The following is a 9,810-nucleotide window of genomic DNA, read 5'->3' as shown; positions in this document are numbered from 1 at the left end:
CAAAAATGCCAATGTGACTGCATAGAGAGCAACTTAATGAATTTAATTAATCAAAATGGAAGAGGCAATAAATGGAAGAAGTGTACAGCAGATAATCTATGAATGCCTCTGTTCCACGCATCCTCTAGAGGTGAACAGTCTAACTTGCTACCTCAAGGCACTTAACTCTCCAGTTGAGGAGGCAATGAAACTAACAAATAAAATACAAATAAATATAGTTTGACAAGTAGTAAATATAAAAACATTGTGTGTGTTGAAGCAATTGACATTGGCAATATTCTACCATTTTCTATCTGTAAAAATGGCAATTTCATATGGTACAACTTGCTGAGTGGTTGGGAGAGTGAGATTTTTTCCTAAGATTGTAAGAGAAGGCCCCTCACGGAAAGCAGCAGAGGAACAGAGTCCTGGATATAGTGGAAGAATGAGCCATGAGAAAACTAAAACGAGTGTTCCAGACTTAGGGGAAGAAAGTTTCAAGAATTTGAGGTTGGGATTGTGGGTGAGTGTGAAGAACATCACCAAGTTCAGGTGGACACGATAGAAGGGTGGGAACAATGAACAGTAACAGGTGACATGAGCATGGCAGCCAGAGACAGTTCACATGGGGCCCTACAAGACTTGCAGGGCAGGACAGAGACTTTAAATCATATTCTGGGAATAAGATAAGAAACACTTAGAGCATAAGAAGAGGGGTCTGTGATCTGATGAGGATTTTTAGAAGATTCATCCTGGGAACTTTGGAGACCAGACTAGAGAAGGCCAAGTGTGGAAGCAGGGTGACAAGTTAGGAGGCCCTTGTAGGAATCTAGGAAAGAGCAAATGGTGGCCTAGGAAGGGTTTGAGCAGTGCAGGAGTTGAGAAATGGTAGGCTTTAGGATACACTTTGAAGTTCAAAGTGACAGGATCTGCAGATTGAATTAGATAAAACAACAGAGAATAAGGAGTTGAAGATGAAAGAATTTTGGCTTGAGTTATTGGAGAAATGGTGGAGCCATTTAATGAGCTGGGAAAGAGGGGGAAAGGTGAAAAATCACTTGGGTACAAAAAAAGTGAAGTTTGACTTTAGATGTGTTCAATTTAACTTTCTTCTCTAGCACCAATCTGAAATACGATGTCAGCAGTTGGATGAACAAATTCAGAGTTTAGGCAGAAGACAAGAGATGTACATTTGGGAGTTGTTAGCATACCTCTTTATTTAATGCACGGGGGGCTGATAGAAATTATCTCAGGAATAAATGCAGGTAGACTAGAGATGCTCAAGAACAGAGTTCTAGGGCACCCCAATATTTAAAATCTGAAGGGAAGGGAGCACAGCACAGGAGCTCAGGAGGAGCTGACAGTGAGGATAGAGGACAAGTGAATCAATTATGACCTTAGGTCACAGTCCGTGCCACAGCCTTATTTGGAAGAGGGACCTGCCACAGACACTGGGGGAATAGTGAAGGATCTGAAGGAGTCTCCTCCAGCAGAAGCAGTTCAGAAGAATATGGGGTTGTATCCCAAAGAGCCACTTCCTCCAGCAATAGTAACCCCTACACTCCCCACCACTCCTACTTCCTTTTCCCCACCTTGTCACACAAGTCGGCCCTACACACCAAACAGAAGTAACTCTGTCAGCTCAGGTATTTGAGGTGTTAAAAACCCCTCTTGCCTTTCAACTGATCAAAATAATTATAATTAACTAATCCTAATTTAAAAATGCTCATCACCTCTGGATATCCCTCAGAAAGCGATTTCCTTCCCAGGATGTGTAAAGTTCAGGTACACAGAAAGTCAGAGGACAAATTCCTAGACAAGTGTTGGAAAGTACTAGTGGATTACAGACTAAATTAATTAGAAGACTGAAGGAGGGAATAACAGGAGACTCCATCTAGAGTATCAAAGATTAAAAATAAAAGGCCATTCTGCATTCTGAGCAGTCCTGTTTGGAGACTACTTTTAGAGTACAGTGACAAACTCCCACAAAAAGGCTTTGGGAAGAGACCAGGTTTCTGTTGCTCAGGACATTTGGATATAACACCAGGATTTGCTGGGCTGTGCTTATATAACCCCTGGCTACAGAGCTGTGTGTGGGAAGGTAAGTGACCACACCTCCACCTGCCATAGATGTTCAAAAGAATGGGAAACTCACAGAGAAAAGGGGCCAGCAAACTACATGCCAATTAAAACTGCCTTCTGATTCAGGTATTTCCTTTTTATTCTAAACACCTCTATGCATGAATGGATGGATGGATGGATGGATGGATGGACAGACAGACAAATGAAAGTCTTGAGGTCATGAGATTTTTGCAAACATCATTCAGAGTTGGTGGTTTTAACAGTGTTCACCTTGTGCATTGCCAGTGGGAATGTAAATGGTGCATTAACTGAGGAAAACAGTATGGCAGGTCCTCAAAAATTCATCATAGAATTATCACATGATCTAGCTATCACACTTCTGGGTGAAATAAAGGAAGGCCTCAAGCAATATTTGTAGACCTGTTTTATAGCAGCATTGTTCACAGATAGCAAAAACATGGAAGTAACCCAAGTGCCTATTAGCCAATGAATGAATAAATAAAATACACAGAGAATGGAATATTATTTATCCTTAAAAAAAGAAATTCTGATGCATGCTACAATATGGATGAATCATTTAGACATTATGCTAAATGAACTAAGCTATAAATAAAAGGACAAATGATTCCATTTAATATGTGGCACTTAGAGTAGTCAAATTTATAGAGATAGAAAGTAGAATATTGATTGCCAGGAGTGGAGGGAAGGGAGTATGGGAAGTTATTATTTAATGGATATGGAGTTTCACTGAGGAATATGAAGTTCTGGAGATGGATGGTAATGATGGTTGTCCAACAAAGTGAATATACTTCACATTAAAGTGTTCACTTAAAAATAGATAAAATGGTAAAAAAAAAAAAAAAAAAAAAAAAAAAAGGTGACCAAAGAATAAGTTAATTTATTAGTCCTTTCTCCATTGCTATTATAAAATGCCTGAGGCTGGGTAATTTGTAAAGAAAAGAAGTTTATGTATCTCACAGTTTTTGGGGGTTAAAGAGCACTACTTGGCTCTGGTGAGAGCACTACTTAGCTCTGGTGATGGTCCCCTCAGCTGTATCACATCACAGCCAAAGACATCACAGTAGAAGTATGTGGGAGAGGATGAGGTCACATAGTGAGACAAGAAGCCAGAGAATGGGAAGGGGCTGGTCTTGCTGTTTTAGAACAACTAACTAGAGACCAACTAACTCCCTAGGAGAGACCAGAACCAAACCCTTCCACAGGCTGCAACCCCGGTGAGATAACTGCTTAGCACTACTTTTAAAGGTTTCACCACCTACCAACATCACCACACTGGAGACCAAGCTTTCACCACATGAACCCCAGGAGACACCCTCAAACCATATGCAAACCATTGTAGGTTAGAAAGAACGCTCAGGGCTGGGGTTGTGGCTTAGTGGTAGAGCCCTCACCTAGCATGTGCGACACTGGGTTCGATTCTCAGCACCACATAAAAAAAATAATGATATTGTGTCTATCTACACTAAAAATATTTTTTAAAATAAAATAATAAGAATGTTCATTAGGCAATGGTGTCTCTTAAAAATTAAAATTTCTTCACTGGAGAGAAAAATCACATTGTTAATATTAAACAGAATGTCTTTTTAGAAAACGCCGGGGGTGTGTATGCAAAGCTGGTGTGTGTGTTGGCACATAATTTTTGTAATTTTTATGTGATTATCTCTGAGATTATTTCTATTTCCTTTATATGAGAGTTATAAATTCATCAGTAACAAAACTACAGCTCTCAGCATAAATGCGATAGCTGGGGGAGAGAGAGTATGTTCAGGTTGCTGAAGGAAAAAAACTGGACTTTAAATAATTAAGCCAAAATAATTGCATTAATTAACTTATATCCTTAATCACTAATTTCATTTTTCGATTTCCCTAGACTTTTGGGGAAGGAACAGTCTTTGTCTCAAAAGCAGGCTTTGGTGACCTATGGGTTAGAAAAGCAACCAGAGATAAGGAAGCAAAGATATTTAAATGGCAACTTTCCAGCAATTACTAATTGAAAGTCTTTGTGATTTTGGCTGAGGCCATTTTTTTTCCCCTCTGCTGGGCTAGAATGTGGGTAAAGGAGAGTCACAGCTGTGTCCCTCCCTCTCTTATTTTTTTTTTTCATGAAAGTACTAAGTAATTTTGAAATTTGTATAAATTTAAAAGATGGTAAAAATAAATATTCTAATGGCTCAAAATGTGTCATATTTCAATTGAAGGATTTTTCTAAGATAAGTCAGTGTGAAACCAGGAAGAAATTTTCTACCGGCAAAATTTGTGGTGGCTATAGAATTCTCAGAGAGCGTAAAATGAGGATTATGGGTATGGCACATTATCATGGTGTGCAAACGTGCATCTTTGCATCAAAACAATGGCCACCTAACTTTTTCAGTAGAGATAGGGGACAGACAGGCATGAACGGTGGGAACGCGAGGTTAAGAGAATCATTCTATAAAATGGGCCCACTCTGCTGACTCCCACATGCTTGCTTTTCCAAGAAGCAATTTGCCTGCCACCCTGCCTGGCTTAAAGGGACAGGATATGTCCCATTCCTCAGTGAACTATCTGGAGAAACGCAGGCCCGAAATAATGTTGATAAGAGGAAACCAAGTTACCCTGAAGGGGGAGAATTTTGTGACCCTCTACACAGATCAAATTTCAAAACTCAGGGAGACAAGGATAATTCTTTTTAACCATAAAATCTATGGTTAAGAATCTAATTAGAACCTGTCAGCATGGGACAAGGTGACCTAGAGTTGTTGTGGCAGAGAGGACTTGAAAGTCTGATGTCATCCTGCTGTCAGTCAAAAGTCAAGAGGTAGGACCTGCATGGGACTCTTTGGAAACTTCTCTGGGATCTCCAATAAAAATGGAGAGCAGGAGAGACATATTGTCCCTTTCCTCTCTGAGAGGACCCCCTCTTTCCCTTGAGAGTGCCCCTTTTTCTTTCCTAGCCCTTCAATAAATTCATACCTGTTACTCTGAGTGACATGTCTGAAATCCTTCCTGATTTGATCTCCAGAATCAGGGTTTGAAGCTGGGGTGAGGGTGTCTTTATGCTGCCTCAGTTTCCCAGAGGGCCCAGCCCTGTAACAGTGGAAAGTCACACAAAATATCTGAGACTATTTAAAACTATGGGTGAAAATTTTACACAAAATATTTTTAAAATATTGAGCTCATACAACATGAATATGAAATTATAGCAAATCTGCTGTAATTTACCTATAGAGGTTTTTTTTTAAATAATCAATAGTTATGGACTCAGGCCATCATGTAAAAACTTTCTTCCGAGTAAGAAAGTAATGTGAGCTGTAATTCTGTGTGCATTTCACTAATATATCTTTAAATGCATTGAAATCACATTTCTAGTTGCCTTAAAGCGATCAAATTAAAGGTAAAGACTTATCTGAGGTCCCTCAATATTTTGGACTTCTTTGTCATTGGTTTGGTTGAAAGCTGAAACATTTACCCAAGGGCAAACCATGTGAGTAGCTTGCTTTGCCCAGTAGGTTAGTACTGTATATTTAATGTTTTTGAAAAAGTTAGGTCCCTTATTTTATATGGTTAGCACCCTAACAGCTGATTATTAAAATAAAATACCCCTCATTAAGAAAAAAAATGGAACAGAGAGTGAATTATCAAAGGCTCAAAAGCAAAGTGAAAGAATGTTACCCTCAGAATTCAGATGTTGCAAAGAGCACTACCTGTCCAGAGTAAGAAAGAGGGAAGTCTCCTTAGCAAGGGAACTAGAAAAGAATGTGTGGGGGGTGAGGGTGGGGATACCATAGGATTTTGAAATGAAGGATAGATGTTTGGGCTGAGAGTGTAACTCAGTGTCAGACCACTTGCCTGGCATGTGAAGGCCCTGGGTTCCACCCCCTGCACACAAGAACAGAAAAAAACAAACCAAAACAGATACTTGGTACCTTAGGAAAGATGATATCCAAATGGTCAAACATTTGGGAAAGATGGGAAAAGATTTCTCTTTATTTGTCCTAAGGAAAATGCAAATTTCAAACACATTGTAATATCACTCCACATCTGCTAGTATGGCTGAAAAATAAAAATGGGGAGGCTGGGCATGGTGGATCATGCCTGTAATCTCCAAATATTGGGAGGCTGAGTCAGGAGGATTGCAAGTTTGAGGACAGTCTCAGCAACTTACGTGACTCTATCTGAAAAAAAAAAAAAAAAAAAAAAAATTTAAAAGGCCTGGGGATATGAATCAGTGGAAAAGAACCCTTGAGTTCAATCCCCAGTACTGAAAGGAAGAAAGAGAGAGAGGGAGAGGGAGAGGGAGAGGGAGAGAGAGAGAGAGAGAGAGAGAGAGAGAGAGAGAGAGAGAGAGAGAGAGAGGGGGGGGGGGGGGAGAGAAAGAGAAAGAAAGAAAGAAAGAGAGAGAGAGAAAGAAAGAAAGAAAGAAAAAAGAAAGATAAAGAAAGAAAGAAAGAGAAAGAAAGAGAGAAAAAAAGAGAAAGAAAGAAAAAGAAAGAAAGAAAGAAAGAGAAAGAAAGAAAAGAAAGAAAGAAAGAAAGAAAGAAAGAAAGAAAGAAAGAGAAAGAAAGAGAGAAAAAAAGAGAAAGAAAGAAAAAGAAAGAAAGAAAGAAAGAGAAAGAAAGAAAAGAAAGAAAGAAAGAAAGAAAGAAAGAAAGAAAGAAAGAAAGAAAGAAAGAAAGAAAGAAAGAAAGAAAGAAAGAAAAAGAAAGAAAGAAAGACAAAATGGAAATTATCAAGTGTGGGTGAAAATAGATAGCAAAGAGAACTTTTTTATGGTAGTTATAAGAGTATAATTTGGCACAATGGAAACTTGTTTGGCATTGTATCCTAATGTTGAACTCATACATCATTTAGGACCCAGGAATTCCACTCCTGGGAACCAACAATGTATACCTGTGTTTCTGTGCTCACCAAAAGGCAAAAACGTTTGTAACAGCACTATGTAAAATAGTCCCCAAATGGAAACTGCACAAATGTCCCTTAATGATTGGATGGATCAAGCATGGTATATCACACAACAGATTACTACACAGCATCAAAAATGAGGATCTACAGACTAATATGCAACAACATAAGTGAATGTCACAAATTCTTTGGGCAGCAGAAACTAGGTGTAAACGAGTGTTTCATTTAATTCCATTCATTTAACTTATAAAAATTGGTAAAACTCATCTATGCTCTTAGAAGTAAAGAGAATGACTCTTGGCTCTGGGGTCATGACGGGAAGGCAGTACGAGGGGATTTCTAGCTGCTGGTAATGTTCAGTGTCTCCTTCCAGGTACTAATTACACGGGTGCAAGCAGGTTTTTAAAATTCACCAGGTTGGACACTTATGATAGATGACCTTCCTCCATGTATATTTAAATATAATGTTAAAAAAATAAGGAGCAAATTACCAAGATGACACTACCAACAGGAAAATATAAAAATGAATTCCATAACAGAATGCGAGGGGCCATATGTCCCTCAGATTCTGTGGTCCCTTGGAGTGAGGTTGAGTTTAGTTTTTCTTTTCTGGCAACTGGTATTACCCTGTGAGAGTACCAACCAGACATCATAGACTTCTGTGTGATTAGAATTTCATTCTAGCATGTTGGAACTAAGGGTAGAGAAGGAAGGAGGGAGGAGAGAGGGAGAAAATAGAGAAAGCATGATCTCCACGCTTCCCCATGGAAGTTCTACCAAATGGATGTATTCCTTCTGTAAATTATACTCGTCACCCTAAAACCGAGAATGCAGCCCCAGCATATAAGAGATGCTCTTGGATGGAGTGTGGGGATAATATTTCATTTCTGGGCATCATTGTACTTCCAGTACAGGGTTTGATGTGATAATGTAAAGTGTCCAATTTAATACATGTCATGTAAGTTTACATGGAAAGGTTGGAAACTTATCTATATCATAAGACTTTTTTTTAAACAGAAAAAAAAAGCAGAACAGGTAAATTGAAACCACCAACATGAGCTAATGCTTTATGGCAGGGTTTCTTTACTTCAGAACTAATGACATTTGGAGCTGGTTAATTCTTTGTGGTGGTGGCTGTGCCCATGTTTGTACTGTGGTTAGCAGTATCACTGGCCTCTCCCCGCTGGATGCCAGTAGTACTCTCCCTTTAGTCAGAACAAGTAGAATTGTCCCTGGACATTGCCAAATGCCCCCTGGAGACCTAGTCTCCCCAGGGGAGAATCACACCCTCAGAACACCTTGCTTTGTTTCTATGATTCCCATAGGTAGTCCTGGTCTCCTCCAGAGTGTAGCAGTGACTTCAAAATCCAATCCCTCTCACTGTTGTCCAGTCAAAGGAGCCAGAACTCCTTGGAAGATGTTGGAACTAGTCTTGAGGACAAGAAAAAGCAAGATAGGCTGAAAGTATTTTGATAACTCTCAGAAAACAAAAACAGTCCCAGAGAAGTCTGGATTTGGTTTTATTTGATTTTTTTAAGAAGAGTCCCACTGTTAAGGTCAGAAAAGCTAGAGAGGTTTATGATAATAATGAAGAGCAACAATAGTAGTAAAGGCGATTGGAAGGAGCTCATTTTTAGGATTGTGCTTAGAAAGCTCACAGCTGTAGAGTTGCTCCTGGGCATGAAGCAGTGAGTACCAGGGTACATGCTGATGTTTAGGCCAAAGCCAGTTTTGCTCTGGTCATCTTTATGATTCTGCCCAGCATCAATTTTTGATAAAAGAGTCCTTGTTCTCCTAATCCACAGCCTTCAGGAAGAACAGTTCAAATAGAAGACAACTAGGAGGTGGTTTGGTTTCTAGGAGCTAAAGGGGACTCCAGCCTTCAAGCCCAGATAACTGTTCTACTAACCCAGCCAGAATGAGCACCCTGAGTGCTCAGGGCCACTTAAGAGTATCTAGAAAGGACAGCTGTTTAGGAAGCAAGCCTAGCTCCACAGCTTCAGGAAGTGGTTGCCTATTAATCAGGAACTAAATGGATTTCAGCAAATTCATTTCTACACTGGGGAATGAGGCCACAGGGGGACATGAAAGTCAGTGCTTATCTTTAAGAACATGCTCTCCAGAAACCTCCTTCACCTCAAAAATCCCTTGGCTCCTGCCCTCCCGAATATCCTACATTCCCCTATTGTTAAGGAGAAAAACGACAATAAAACCTAAACATAATGACACCATTTTGGGATTAAGCCCAGACTCCCTGGGAGAACCTCTTTTGAACAGAGGGCTGGAATTTGTAATGGGTGTTGGTTAAGTACAGAATGTGCTGTCTCCTAGTAAATGGTCCTTTGGAGGGGGTTGTTTTAGTGTGAGCCATTATTTCCTCTCTGACCAGGGTTCATTTGCTTTTCCTTTGGGAAATTCACTCATATTTTTAATCTTATAAAATGACCCAGCTCTGGCAGATTGGTTTAAACCAATCATCATCTTCTATCTTCTCTGGCCACAGGGATTAGTTCAGGGATGACCATGTTACCCAGTTCAGACCAATGAAGGAGTAAATGCCAGCAATCATTGAGAAGATGAAAACTGATCAGAAGATTGTGGCATCCTGGGTGTTGTGGGGCTAGGTTCTCAGGTTGAGAATGGCTACAGCCATTTTGTTAGCATGAGGGATTTGGACTTAATGATAAGAATGAGCCAAGAGATATAGAAAGCCAGGACTTAGTTTTTTATTTTCAGAATCAAACTACCTGAAGTCAGGGCTAAATCTGAATGTTCAGTTATATGTCAATCATTTTCATGTTTTCTTTTTATTCTTTTAGCAGCTTACAATAATAATTTATTATCTCC

Source organism: Sciurus vulgaris, assembly GCF_902686455.1.
Source record: "Sciurus vulgaris genome assembly, chromosome: 2".
Taxonomy (NCBI): domain Eukaryota; kingdom Metazoa; phylum Chordata; class Mammalia; order Rodentia; family Sciuridae; genus Sciurus; species Sciurus vulgaris.
The sequence above is the reverse complement of the archived record's forward strand: the minus strand, read 5'-3'. Positions refer to the sequence as shown.